The following is a 15,188-nucleotide window of genomic DNA, read 5'->3' on the forward strand; positions in this document are numbered from 1 at the left end:
TGTTAATTCGGGGGAGATGGTTATTTAGCCCGATTAAAAAGAGACATGTCAGCTGATCTGTAAAGTTCCATTGCTTTAGTCCGTGTATGTAGCATTTTTGTGGCACACGAAATTTAACGTACTGCAGATTAACGTCAATATTGTGGAAGTGACAGACAAATTCATTGGTTGGTGGCTGAGAGCTAGGACAGGATTCAGGGGCAAGGATAAGCGAGGGTTCGACTCTTTCGTAATCGAGACGGCTTGGGCATTGTGAAAGCAAAGGAATGCCAAGGTGTTCCGCAAGCCCGATCAAATCAAGACGGCCTTGGAACTAGCAGAGCATATTCTAGAGGAAATTAAAGATTGGAAGCGTGTCCGTGTTGGTGTAAGTGGCCTAGATCGTTTTGTGAGGAGTTAGTCTTTGCTTTTTCTCTTTGGTGTGGGTGTAACCATGATTGATGTTTGCATCAATTGATGGAGTTTTGTAATCTATTTTGCTCTCTTCTATAAAGATATGGTACGTCATTGGCATATTCTCAAAAAAAAACAAGAGCTGTGGCTAAGAGCATCTCTAGTAGATCCCACAAAACCTTGCCGTCCCGTAAAATTCTCGCGGTTTTGCAGGATCTTTTTTTTTTGCCTGAACAGGTCCGCTAAAAGCCCGCCAATCTGTACATTTTCTTCGGTGACCCGCATATTGGCCCCTCCACCGCAATATGTACAATGTCAGAGGGCTTTTAGGGTTAGCAAATCCTTTTCCTCCGCAGCTTCGCCCACTCCGGCAAGGAATTCCACCGTATCTCCTCTTTTTTGCTCCTCGATGGCCGGTGGTACTAGCGGCCGTGGCAGGTCGCCTCCGCACATTCGCTGCGAAAACAATGCGGAGGCCGACAACTCTAACCGGCCCGCCGTGGAGCCATGGCGCTCGAAGCAAGCGTGCGACCGCAGCCGTCTCTCCGGAGCAGCGGGCGGGGCCCTTGGGCCAGCTTCCACGTGCTCCACGACCACATATTTTCGCTCTTCCAGAGATGCCGACAGGGCTGATGCGGAGCTCATAGTCGCGGAGAAAGATTTAGCGGCTGGAGAAGGTGCCGCCGACCACCTCGCCGCCGCCAAGGAGGAGCGCGACCTCACCCACGCACTCCGCAAGACCGTCGCCAATTTCTACCATGGCATCGACAAGTGAGCCATCATCAATCTAGCTTTAATTTGTAGAGCAAATTGTGTATCTGTATTTATGAACGCTCTATGGTGATGAATATGTTCTAGCACCAAGTTTTCATATAAATTTGCAGTGCGCGTTTAAGGGATCTATTCTGCCCAAGTGGCAGTTTTTGTGGGAGGCCGTTTTGCTGGATCTGCTAAAGATGCTCTAAGGGCATCTCTAAAGTAGACATTCAAATCAACTTCCAGACCAAACAGCCAGGACGCAGTTTTCCATCTATCACCATCCCACATCGGTCTGCGGACCAATGCCGCAAACCGAAAGCAAACTAGGGAAACTTTACGAGAGCTCGCACTTTCGTAAAGTAGTACTCTGACACTCCGGCCACCCAAAACAACACCCGAACCCCATGTATCCACCCTTCCCCCTTCTCTGCATCCGGTTCCTTTATGGCTGATTTCGCTGTTGTACCACCTCGGTCGCCTGTCAAGTCCTTGCCGGACCTCCACGACCTCTGTCGCTCCACCTGGTTGCATTCCTACGCCGCTGTACCACACCTCCTGTCTATCCGCCACGTAGGTACCATCCAGCCATGCGGATTTCGCCCGTGGGGGTCAACACGTCTGACAATTGTGGATTCGGACATGGAGTACATCTACGAGCGCTACATTGAGATGTCCAACAAGGATGATTATGCGGACGAAATGAGGATGATTATGCGGATGAAACGATGATGATGTTGGATGTCCTTGCAGACATGGAGCGTGTGAAAGTGTTGAACGGAATAGGGCATGAGGGCATTTGACGCTCATGGACAACTACTTTGCCCCTGATGCCCTATTCGCGGTTAATTTTCACTGGCACTTTTGGATGTAGATAAATTTGTTTAATCACCTCTACAATGGCGTCCGGTCCTATGATGACTACTTTATTTTGAAAAAGGATGCCATAGGAACAACTGGATTTTCTGGATACCAAAAGCACACGACTGCATTGTGGACGGTGTGTCCGGCACTGGCGCGAAGTTTCCAGCGAGCTGCACCGTCGGGTCGACGCAGCTAGGCAACGACCTATTCGTCTCGAGCGGGGCAATCACATGGTCTTCAAGCAGGTTCAACGGTGCTGAAGAAGCGCATTCTAGTCAAAAGTGCCTATGGGGATTTTCTTTGCCAAGTCAGCTCTTGATGAATGGGACTCGTCTGTCATAAACATTCTCTAAGCGTTCTAATCCACCGATGGTTAACGCAAAAACAATTACTGTAACATGGTGTTTTTTTACCAAAAAGTCGTAGAACTATTCTTGCTGCAAACCCATCCTTCAGTGTGGTGGTTTTACGCATTTGACTCAATAAATTGTCTGAACACCTATTTTTATGGTAACAAGCATATTGGTCCATATTGTCAAATTTTATTTGCTTCCTATCTTTGGCAATAAGGTTATCATACCAAAATTTAAAGCATGCAATGGCAAGCTTGCCTTATAATCTGCGTAAGGTATCATAACATTATTGTTGCTAAGTTGTCAAAGACTCTGATAAAAGTACACAGCTTAGCCGAGAATCCAAGCTCTTTTCAGCTCCGTTTGAAAAATTGTCTGCTTACCTCTTCTTATGGCAAAAAGTATCTTAATCAAACAGGGAGGAGCTATGAAAAGTTGTGCAAAGTCGAACTGAGAGTTTAAGACACTTAAAACGACAACATAACCAAAGTGAGTAAAGGTAGTAGCAGCCATCAAGAAGATACAAGTTCCTCAGAAATGCATGCACCCGTTTGAAAAGACCTTACAGTTTTGCTTCATATCTCTTGTTCACACCTCTTTAAGCTCGAGCTTCAAAGGAGGCTTGCCTAGCCTTCCGAGGCGGAGTGTGGATGGCTGTGGAGACCAACAGATCTCCAACTAGGAAATGGGGCTTTGGATCATTTGCAACCTTGGAAGGCCTCACCTGTGACCAGAAATCTTCACTGTCCCCTAGAAAACTCCAGCCAAATGCTGGACAAGAGGAGATGTGATCGATGAAAGAATATCCAGCCTGGACGGAGGCTTCCTCAGGAAGTCTGGCAGGGAAGTGCAGAAAATATCCAACCTATGTATTCTCTGATCTGATGACAGAATCATCCAGTACTAACTGTTAATAGAATGTTCCAGGAAACCTGTTTGATAGAAAGCCAATGTACATTGTTAAATATCATGGAATTTCTAAATTTTAAGATATTCCACATAACATCAAAACAAATAGAGTTTAAAGCAGAATTACTACTATTAGCCACCAAAAACTTGGCTACTGAAAGAAAAGATAACCCAACCTGAGCTCCAAAAGATCTCTGATGACCTGCCAGATATTTCTAGCTACCACACAGTAAAACAGAAGATGTTGGATGGTTTCATGTTCACTACAAAAGGCACATTCTAAAGGTTTGATAATATGTCATTTCCTAAGGTTATCTCTAGTCATAGGTTTATTATGATAAAAAACCACAACAATGTGAATTGGGGGGGGGGGGCTTAAGTTTCCAAACAGCAAAAATGTAAACTGGTTGGACCCCTCCCCTCCTAAAATTGATAACATGATATGAGAAACTAGTTGAGTAGTGACCATTGGTTTGTAGCTGCCAGATTAAAGAATTTGTCTCTTCAGTGAAATTAATACTCATAGCCATCTCTAAAATTTGGAACCAAAGCTCCAAATTCATTCATCAAGTTTCTTTTAAAAGTAAGCTTGAGCTGGTGGCCATCCCAAACTTCGGAAATACCTTTAGAAGATTCATTAAAATGGTATAGATAGGCCAGAACTGCACTGCTAGTGGAGAGGTACCAAACCAGGTGTCCTCCCAAAACCTGATGTTTGCACCATCCACCTAAAATCATATTTAATAGATTTAACTATAGATATCACACCTTTCCGGAACCGAGAAGTATTGGAAAGCAACAGAAAATATTAGGCTTGCTTCTATATTTCTGGTCAATGGTCATTTTCCAGAGTTTGCCATCTCCATCAGAATATATTTTGATCTAGGATCCCAATGAACACATGTTGACATCCTTGAGATTAGGGATCCCAAGATCGCCAAAATCATTTTTTATACATAACCTCCAATTTGCGAAGCGGGGCTTCCTATGACCTTTAAAACCATTCCAAAAGCAGCGAGTCATCTACTAAGTATTGATCATCTCAATGGCCCAATTGAGGAATTTGAAGAAGGATAATAGGTAATTGGGAATGCTAACTAGGCAAGCTCGAATTAGGATGAGTATGGAAACATGTACTCTCTCTGTCTAGCGAAAAACCTTTTGGGACGGAAGGAGTATATAGGTATATATTGTTGAATTTTATTTTGCTTCATGTCTCTTCGATAGTAAGGTTATGACACAATAAAACTATGGAGTGGTAAGCAAGCTTTACAAAAGCTAACAAAAAAGGCAAGGATCATCCTTGTTGACTTCCAAAAAATCTGGTAAAACTCAGCCTGAAAACCATTGGGACCGAGGCCTTTGAACTCAATTTAAAAAATTGCCTGATTTACCGAAGTCAGCGGTGGAAAAATCATTTTCTGAAGAAAACACTACTCCCTCTGTCCCATAATATAAGAGTGCTTTTGTGTAGAACTCTCTTATATTATGGGACGAAGGGAGTACATCTCAACTCATCCAGTAAAATTCGACTATCTTTAGGTAGACTAGAAAGGTATTTATAATAATTTGTGATGTACTGTTTAAGTTATTCCCCTGTCTCATTCTGATCATGTATAACCACATCTACGTGTATTATATGTATGTAAAAAATATAAGAGCATCTGCAACCAGACACCCTATTTTCTTCCTAAACACCCGGAATATCCGCCTGGTCAGTGCCCCGGTCAAAAAGAGGTAACCTAACTGGACTCTCACTTTCTTCCTAAACGCTCGAAGTGACCGGCTGATACGTATCCAACGTATCTACTTTTCCAAACACTTTTGCCCTTGTTTTGGACTCCAACTTGCATGATTTGAATGAAACTAACCCGGACTGACGCTGTTTTCAGCAGAACTGCCATGATGTTGTTTCATGTGTAGAAAACAAAAGTTCTCAGAATATTCTGAAAATCCTCGGAGGCACTTTTTGCAAAATATAAGAAATACTCGAGAAAGAATCAAGACTAGGGGGCCCACACCCTATCCACGAGGGTGGGGGCGCGCCCTCCCCCTGTCTCGTGGGCCCCCTAAGGCTCCGCCGACCTCAACTCCAACTCCATATATTCCGTCTCGCGGAGAAAAAAATCAGAGAAAAAAGTTTCATCGCGTTTTACGATACGGAGCCGCCGCCAAGCTCTAATCTCTCTCGGGAGGGCTGATCCGAAGTCCGTTCGGGGCTCCAGAGAGGGGGATTCGTCGCTGTCGTCATCATCAACCATCCTCCATCACCAATTTCATGATGCTCACCGCTGTGCGTGAGTAATTCCATCGTAGGCTTGCTGGACGGTGATGGGTTGGATGAGATTTACCATGTAATCAAGTTAGTTTTGTTAGGGTTTGATCCCTAGTATCCACTATGTTCTGAGATTGATGTTGCTATGACTTTGCTATGCTTAATGCTTGTCACAAGGGCCCGGGTGCCATGATTTCAGATCTGAACCTATTATGTTTTCATGAATATATGTGTGTTCTTGATCCTATCTTGCAAGTCTATAGTCACCTATTATGTGTTATGATCCGACAACCCCGAAGTGACAATAATCGGGATACTTCTCGGTGATGACCGTAGTTTGACAAGTTCATGTATTCACTATGTGTTAATGCTTTGGTCCAGTTCTCTATTAAAAGTAGGCCTTAATATCCTTTAGTTTCCACTAGGACCCCGCTGCCACGGGAGGGTAGGACAAAAGATGTGATGCAAGTTCTTTTCCATAAGCATGTATGACTATTTACGGAATACATGCCTACATTACATTGATGAACTAGAGCTAGTTCCGTGTCACCCTATGTTATAGCTATTACATGAGGAATCGCATCCGACATATTTATCCATCACCGATCCATTGCCTACGAGCTTTTCACATCTTGTGCTTCGCTTATTTACTTTTCCGTTGCTATTGTTACAATCACTACAAAACCCAAAAACATTACTTTTGCTACCGTTACCTCTATTATGATATTACTTTGCTACAGATACTAAGTTATCCAGGTGTGGTTTAATTGACAATTCAACTGCTAATACTCAAGAATATTCTTTGGCTCCCTGTCGGTGTCAAAACCGGCGGATCTCGGGTAGGGGGTCCTGAACTGTGCGTCTAGGCGGATGGTAATAGGAGACAAGGGACACGATGTTTTTACCCAGGTTCGGGCCCTCTCTATAGAGGTAAAACCCTACTCCTGCTTGATTAATATTGATGATATGGGTAGTACAAGAGTAGATCTACCACGAGATTAGAGATGCTAAACCCTAGAAGCTAGCCTATGGTATGATTGTTGATCGTCCTACGGACTAAAAGCCTCCGGCTTATATAGACAGCGGAGAGGGCTAGGGTTACACAGAGTCGGTTACAATGGAAGGAGATCTACATATCCGTATCGCCAAGCTTGCCTTCCACGCCAAGGAAAGTCCCATCCGGACACGGGACGAAGTCTTCAATCTTGTATCTTCATAGTTCAGGAGTCCGACCAAAGGTCATAGTCCGGCCATCCGGACACCCCCTAATCTAGGACTCCCTCAGTAGCCCCTGAACCAGGCTTCAATGACGACGAGTCCGACGTGCAGTTTGTCTTCGGTATTGCAAGGCGGGTTCCTCCTCCGAATACTTCATAGAAGATTTTGAACACAGGGATAGTGTCCGGCTCTGCAAAATAATTTCCACATAACACCATAGAGAGAATAACATTTACACAAATCCAATCTGCTGACGTATTCCGCAGCATGTCATCACACCACGGCCAAGCCTTTATTCGAATCGTTTTTACTGTCCCACCTCAGCGCGTTTAGCGAGGCAGTTTCCTTGGCACGTCTTGTCAAAGCAGAAATCGTGTCCCCTTATTCCGGGATTCTCATCAATACGGACGTGGGTAACCCAATCGCGCCCGTTGGCACGTCTCCTCTATCGAAGGCGAGTCCCCAAACGGTCAGGGGGGAGGGCTCTTGGTATTCAACCTCTTTATAAAGAGACCAAGGCTCTACTCCTTTCTTTCAATCTCAATCGAGTCCGCCCCTCGCCTCGGGTTCCAACACCCAAAGCTCTAGATTTAGGTGCTTCGGACCTTCGATGATGTCCGGCTCCGACCTTCAAGGCCGGTGGATGCCTTCCTACGTTACGGAAGAAGACGTGCTAAAGCTGAGAGATGCCAGGTATTTAACCGGCGAAATCTCGCATAGGCTGCCTGCTCAAGGGCAAGTTATTCCCACTCCTAAGCCTGGTGAGAGCGTTGTGTTCGCGTCTCACTTCCTTCAGGGGTTAGGCTTCCCGACGGACCCCTTCGTGAGGGGGCTCATGTTTTATTATGGGTTAGAATTTGACGAGTTGGATCCGGAGTCCATCCTCCACATCTCATCGTTCATCATCGTGTGCGAAGCCTTCCTCCGCATTACCCCTCACTTCGGATTGTGGCTCAAGACCTTCAAAGTAGAGCAGAAGATGATCAAGGGGCGGCAAGCGGAGTGCGGAGGGGCTGTTATAAGCAAGAATGTTGACGCTCCATGGCCCGAGGGCTCTTTTCAAGAGGAGTTCAGCTTATGGCAACGAGAGTGGTTTTATATCACAGCACCCAAGGGCACCAAGTGGGTGGCGCCTCCTGCCTTTCGCTCGGGTCCTCCCCCACGGCTGGCGTCATGGGTCAATAAAGGGCTCGACTGGGGGCCGTCCAAGGACATGCCCTTGTTGCAGGGCCGCATTCAAGATCTCCTGGAAAGAGACATCAACCTGGCCATAGTGGCGTAGGTCATGTTGATTCGCCACACTTTGGCCTGCAAACGCCGCCCCCTCCGCCTGTGGGAGTTTAATCCGGAGGGACCACGAGCTCTCCAACACTTTACGGGCATGACGCCCATGGAGATGCATGAATTGTTCTTCGGATCACAAGCAATGTGTCCGGACATGACCGAGGACGCAGGTCTAAGCTGCAATCGCCCGGATACTCAAGTAAGTAGCCCTGCACCCGGACACGATATCCGTATATTCGTCATAAAATTGCCCTTAAAGGAGTTGTCCCTTTAAATAGGAGTGGATAGCGAAATCAAAGCTGATCAGGTGTCCGGCCCTCCTCCCCGAGACCACGCCGGATCCCATGTTAACCAGGATGCTGGAGGTTGCACCCTTGGAAGAAGGCGAAGGGGATAACAAGGAAGCTACCATCTCCTCGAAGGAGGCTATCTGGAAAGGAGGAATCGAGAATCCCTCCATCCAGGGAAAGAAGAGGACCGCCTCTGAAGACCCGGAGACCATGGTCTCAAAGCGGGGGAAGAGATCTTTGTCAAAGGGTCCTGCGCCGGGAAGTGCCTCGGCCGCACTGTGCCCTCAAGGGCATCGGCCCTCCAGCGAGCCGTAAGTAGAGAGGGGAGTTTCCAAATAAGAGACATCCCTATTTTATTCCTGAGAAAGACAACTGAATTTTTACCTTGTAGTTCGGATCTCCGCCCTTCGCAGCAGAGCTCATCTTCAGGGGATCTTCGTCCGGAGATGATGGAGAGCGGAATGCCCCCTCCTGCTGTACCGCCTTGCGAGGAGGACGACCCTGAGGTGTCGTCGCGGAGGGTTTCTCCGAATCCGGCAGGGCCGGAAAGCAGCCGTATGGCTCCCCAGAGCCCTCCGTGCCAGACCTTCGAAAAAGGCCATCAGACGAGTCCGGCACCGTCCGGTGCATGGTCGGAGGATTTGAAGGATCTGCTCGGGCGAGCGTCTATCTCAGAAGAACATCGTGCATTGATGGGCATGGTGATTGAAAGGATTTCATCCGCGGAGAGCGGGTTGAACGAGGCCGTCAGGAGTTTACTGACAGGTTTTGAGGTACGCGAAATGATGTACCTTTTGACGGTTCCGCATATAAAAAGATGCGCCCAATATAGATAGTAGCCCCTGAGACTCGGTGCGTTGTCAAAGATGACAGAGCGCCGAGGATCATAATCCCGGGTATAACATGTCGCTCTTCCTATGTAGGTGGCGAAGTGTCCGATGGCACGCCGAACTGATGAATTTGCCGAGCTAAAGAGGCAACTTGACGTGGCGGATGCCAAAATCACGCTTGTCAACAAGCGGTTGGACGAGTCGCAAGGTATGAAATTTTCTCCGCGGACACCTAGTAAGGGGGCTTGATGACCTTGCCTTACAACATGTATGCTTGATGAAGATGGTGCCGCTGCCATGGAGAACCTTTGGGCGGAACTTGCCCGAGCCAAGGAGCAGGCCAGAAAAAGTGATGCGGCTGCCTTGAAGGCGGCCGAAGAGCTGAAAGCCGAACAGGCTGCTCACTGCCGAAGCAGGAAGGAAATGGCCGAGATGGCGGTGAAGTTGAAGGATGCTGCCGACCGCTGCAAGCTTCTTGAAAAAGAAGATCGGGCGGAACAAAAGGACCTAGAGAAAGCCACTACCGAGGCCAAGGATGCTCGCTCTGTAATGAGAGCCATGAAGTAGGAGATATGTCAAGCCGGAGATATCGCGGCTGGAAAGCCCTTTATGCCGCGGATGAAGTTCGGGGATCCTAAGTATGCTCAGTTGGACCAGCTGTGGAGTGCGGCGGATACTTATCTGCATTTGGCGGCAAGTGCCACGGACGCGGCCGAACACTTCCGGGATCAAAAGGATCACGAAGTGGAAAAGCTTTTTTGGTCGCAGTTCCACAATCTAGAGCGCCCACTTCCATTATCCGAGCGATTGGCCGAATGGGCGGAGCTGAATAGGTTATCTGGATTCGCCATGAAGGGAGTCGTGAGTCATCTGTGGCCGGAGGGGCCTGAGCCGAAGAGTTATTTTGGTTTGGTGCAGCAGTTCCTTGGTGCAGTGCCCCATATCAATGCAATGAAGAGGTCAGCATGCATAGAGGGTGCGCGGATGGCTCTAGCCCGTGTCAAGACATACTGGGCGGAGAAGAAGACCACCGATGTTGCATCCCAAGATTCGGACGGGAGCCGAATACCTGCCGAGCACTATTTTCAGGAAGTTCTGCAGGGCGCTCGTTTAATAGAGACACAGTGCTCGAAGGACATCATGTTCGAATAACATGTATAATTGTAAGACAATATTTCGATGGAATATAAAAGCTTTTTATACTTGTGCCTGCAAGAATTAAAATAACTCCTGTGCGGCCGTTAATGTATATGTGTATATAACCTGAAAGATGACAGTCTTCGGCTTCAGCCCCCACGCATATAATGCGGGGGTGTTCGCAAAAGGCGCATTTTCACACTTGATCCAACGTCTTGGTCCTATAAAGGAGGTGATAGCGTAGCGAACTAGGCAACCGGACTATAATGCTTTATCACTTTCACTTAGCCATAGGAGTTTGACAATGGGGCTATTATATAGCCCCTAGGGGCACCCGCTCGCCCGAATTCGGGGCGCGTGTGTGCCTGACCAGGAAACGGCCCTTCGTTAATGCGGAGGAATCCTAAAGATTCCAATGGGTCATCGAGTGGTTGACCAGTCTCACGCTACATCATGACAGTTAGTTTTCGACTTTCTCTACTGAGGTGCTCGCCCGGCCGAACCGAGGCACAATCGCAGTAGTTCTCCTGGTGCCGCCTTAGCCGATAGAGCAGAACGTAAGGCAGCAAAACACAGGAGCCGGGCAAACCCAACATTTGACCAAAGACATGATTCGGAGCTGATGCATATAAGGCCAAACTCGCGACGCCAAACACTCCCTAAAGTATTCGGTCTTTATGAAAACGGGCTGAACAACGCCCTTATTAATAAGCCCCTGGTGTCCAGGTACGCGCAAACGTTTGACGTGGCCGATGCCAAGACGCCAGCCTCCACCTCGGTTATAGTAAGAAACCGGGGGATGTGTATCAACAAGAGACAGTAAAAAAGGTTTATGCAGGGTCTTAATCTGAAAAGAATCCTTGCAACGGGTCCCTACTGCATGTCTGCGCCTGTGTCTCCATTGTGCCGTATCCTGGACGGGTGTAGCACGGTGTTCATCTGTAAAAGAGAGGAACTTAGTTGAAAAAGATCGTGCGAAAATGTACGTTACATTAAATAAACAAAGTATGTTTTTTTTAAAATGAATAAAATTGAGCTTTATTGTCTCTTGTTGTACATGTGCGGAGCCCCTTGAACGCGGGCATGCGGATAGTAAGCCCTTACGCCGGACTCGTCTAGCCATGTCCGGGGTCTGAACGACCTGTTTAGGTGCTGTGCCTAATGAGGCTGGTTTAGTGTGTGGCTGTTAATGTAGCCGCACAATCTTCCGTGCTCGAGGAACACGCGATATTTCCCTTTAATGAGATGATGCCTCATGGACCGGGCATTTTAAGTATAAGGGATGCATAATGCAGTATCGCGTTGAAGCGGGCGAAAGCTTCGCATCCCAGTAGTGCTTGATAGCTGCTTGTAAATGGTGCGATGTGGAAGGTTAGCTTTTCGCGGCGGAAGTTGTCGGGTGAGCCGCACATAACTTCTAACAGGAGAGAGCCCGTATAATGGACATCTGGGCCTGGCGTCACCCCTTGAAAGGAAGTGTTGCTTTGGCGAATTGTTGTTGGGTCTATCCCCAGTTTGCGGATTGTGTCCTGATATATCAGGTTTAAATCACTACCACCGTCCATTAGGACTTGTGTCAAGTGGAGTCCGTCAATTATTGGATCTAATACCAAGGCAGTCCAACCTACGTTCCGGATACTTCTAGAGTAATCCTGATGGTCGAAGGTGATTGGTTTTAACAACCAGTGGCGGGACTCCTCTGGGATAGGCCGTGTGGCGCGTATCTCTATGGGCGCCACTATTTTCTCCCTTTTTGTCCCGTGAAGTGAATTTACTGTTTTGACTTCTTGTGGGAAGTTCTTTTGTTTTAAGGTGCTCTGCTTGTGGGGTTCATCATCGTCCTCGCTTGGTGTGTCAAGCCCCTTGTGTTCGGCGTTGAGTTTGCCGGATTGCTTGAAGACCCAACAATCTCTGTGGGTATGGTTTGCAGGATTCCCGGGAGTACTGTGTATTTGACATATCTTGTCCAACATTTTGTTTTAAGTTAGCTAGCTCGTTCCTGTTATCTTTGGGGGGGGGGGGCAGATTTTTCTGATTCTGCCGAGGGCTTTTGAATCCGGCGTTGACTGTCGTGCTCTTCGGGCTGTACTTGTTGCGTCGCAGTTTCCCGTTTCCATCCCTAACTTCGGATGTACTTGGGTCACTGGTACCGCATCTTGCCAACCAGCTATCCTCTCCTGCGCAAAAGCGGGTCATGAGGCTTGTTAGTGCAGCCATTGTTCTTGGCTTTTCTTGGCCGAGGTGTCTGGCAAGCCATTCGTCTCGGACGCTGTGTTTGAAAGCTGCTAAGGCTTCGGCGTCCGGACAGTCGACTATCTGGTTCTTTTTAGTAAGAAATCTGTTCCAGAGTTTCCGGGACGACTCTCCGGGTTGTTGAGTTTTGTGACTTAGATCATCTGCATCCGGAGGTCGAACATAAGACCCTTGAAAATTTGCCCGAAAAGCATCCTCGAGCTCTTCCCAACTTCCAATGGTGTTTTCGGGAAGGCTTTTGAGCCAATGCCAGGCTGGCCCTTTGAGTTTGAGTGGTAAGTATTTTATGGCGTGGAGATCATCTCCTCTAGCCATGTGTATGTGGAGGATGTAATCCTCAATCCAGACTCCAGGGTTTGTTGTTCCGTCGTATGCCTCTATGTTTACAGGCTTGAATCCCGCTGGAAATTCATGATCCAGCACCTCATCAGTGAAACATAGGGGGTGTGCGGCGCCCCTATATCTGGGCGTACCGCGATGTTCGGATATTTGATGTGTTGCATTGCTTGCTAGAGCTTGCTTTCTTGGCCCATAGATAGATCTGGCTGGGCCATCATTTTGATGAGAATCCTTGTGCGGATCGCGTGCCGGCTTGTGTGCGGCGTCCTTTGCCGCACTGTGTTGGCCATGGGGTCGTTTGTCCGACCGGGTGGCTTCCTTATTATTTTTTGATTCCGGGGGCTCTAAGGCCTCATCATCGAATTCCGGCAATAATTTTCGCTTTGGATAGCTCTTTGTGCGACGACTGTCGCCGTATTTGTCTGCGGTGTTGAGTACTTTGCTCCATCTAATTCTGAGTGCATCTTCCGCTATTTTGAGCTTCCGCTTCTGCTTTTTCAGGCTACGCGCAGTGGTGACGAGCCTTTTTTGGAGGTTCTTCTGCTCTAGCAACTTGTCCGGCGTGACGTCGTCCAGACTGTTGTCTTCGCCGGGGACGGGTTTTCTATCCAAGTTGCCCTGTTCGGGCGGTTGCTCGATGGCATGTTCTTCGTCCGCCGGTTCGCCCTGCTCTATGGCTGGGTCTGTATGGCTGTTTTCTCTATCGAGGTGGGGTTTGGAGCGGCGCTTACGCCGCCGCTTTGATTGCTTTTCGAGGGAACGGTCCCTCGTTGCATCCCTTTGTTCCTCCTCGTCGTTTCCTTTAGGTGTATCAACCATGTATACATCGTGAGATGGGGTGGTTGTCCAGTGGCCTATAGGCGCTGATTCCTGTTCGTCTACTACATCGTCGTCCATACTGTTGATGTCTTCGGAGTCGAAGTTAAGCATGTCGGTTAAATCATCAACAGTGGCTACAAAGTGGGTGGTGGGTGGGCATTGAATTTCTTCGTCATCCGCATCCCAACCTTCCTGACCGTAGTTCAGCCGGGACTCTCCTGATAAAGAGAGAGACTTTAGTGAATTCAGAATCTCCCCGAAAGGAGAGTGCTGAAAGATGTCCGCGGCAGTGAACTCCATTATCGGCGCCCAATCAGATTCGATTGGCAGGGGCGCGGAAGGTTCGGAGTCTGAAAAGGAGTCCGGCACCTCGGAGTCGCAAGCTTCGCAAAGGACAGGTATGGTGTTCGGCTCGATCATCGTAGAGATTGCAGCCCCCGAGGCGGTGTCCAGCCACCCGTTCTCGATAGGCGCAGTCGGCTCCGAGCTAAGGGTCGGAGCGGACACTGGTGCGGCCTCCAGGACACTGTTCGGCGGCAGAGCTAGATCATGCCCATCGTAACAGTGCGGCGCGCTTGGCTGTGGCTTGAACCCGTCGAAGATCAAGTCTCCGCGGACGTCGGCCGTGTAGTTCAAACTTCCAAATCTGACCTGATGGCCAGGGGCGTAGCTTTCAATCTGCTCCAGATGGCCAAGCAAATTTGCCCGCAGTGCAAAGCCGCCAAATACGAAGATCTGTCCGGGGAGAAAAGTCTCACCTTGGACCGCGTCATCGTTGATGATCGAAGGAGCCATCGGGCCTAAAGGTGACGACACAGAGGAACTCTCAATGAAAGCACCAATGTCGGTGTCAAAATCGGCGGATCTCGGGTAGGGGGTCCCGAACTGTGCGTCTAGGCGGATGGTAACAGGAGACAAGGGACACGGTGTTTTTACCCAGGTTCGGGCCCTCTCGATGGAGGTAAAACCCTACTCCTGCTTGATTAATATTGATGATATGGGTAGTACAAGAGTAGATCTACCACGAGATCAGAGAGGCTAAACCATAGAAGCTAGCCTATGGTATGATTGTTGTTCGTCCTACGGACTAAAACCCTCCGGCTTATATAGACATCGAAGAGGGCTAGGGTTACACAGAGTCGATTACAATGGAAGGAGATCTACATATCCGTATCGCCAAGCTTGCCTTCCACGCCAAAGAAAGTCCCATCCGGACACGGGACGAAGTCTTCAATCTTGTATCTTCATAGTCCAGGAGTCCGGCCAAAGGTCATAGTCCGGCCATCCAAACACCTCCTAATTCAGGACTCCTTCACTCCCCTTGTCTCGAATCAATAAATTTGGGTTGAATACTTTACCCTCGAAAGTTGTTGCGATCCCCTACACTTGTGGGTTATCACCGGCGTACCTCAAATCCAGACCAAATCTGGAGACAATATGAGGCTGCCCGATCATGCCCGGGCACACC

Source organism: Triticum aestivum, chromosome 5B (assembly GCF_018294505.1).
Source record: "Triticum aestivum cultivar Chinese Spring chromosome 5B, IWGSC CS RefSeq v2.1, whole genome shotgun sequence".
Lineage (NCBI taxonomy): Eukaryota > Viridiplantae > Streptophyta > Magnoliopsida > Poales > Poaceae > Triticum > Triticum aestivum.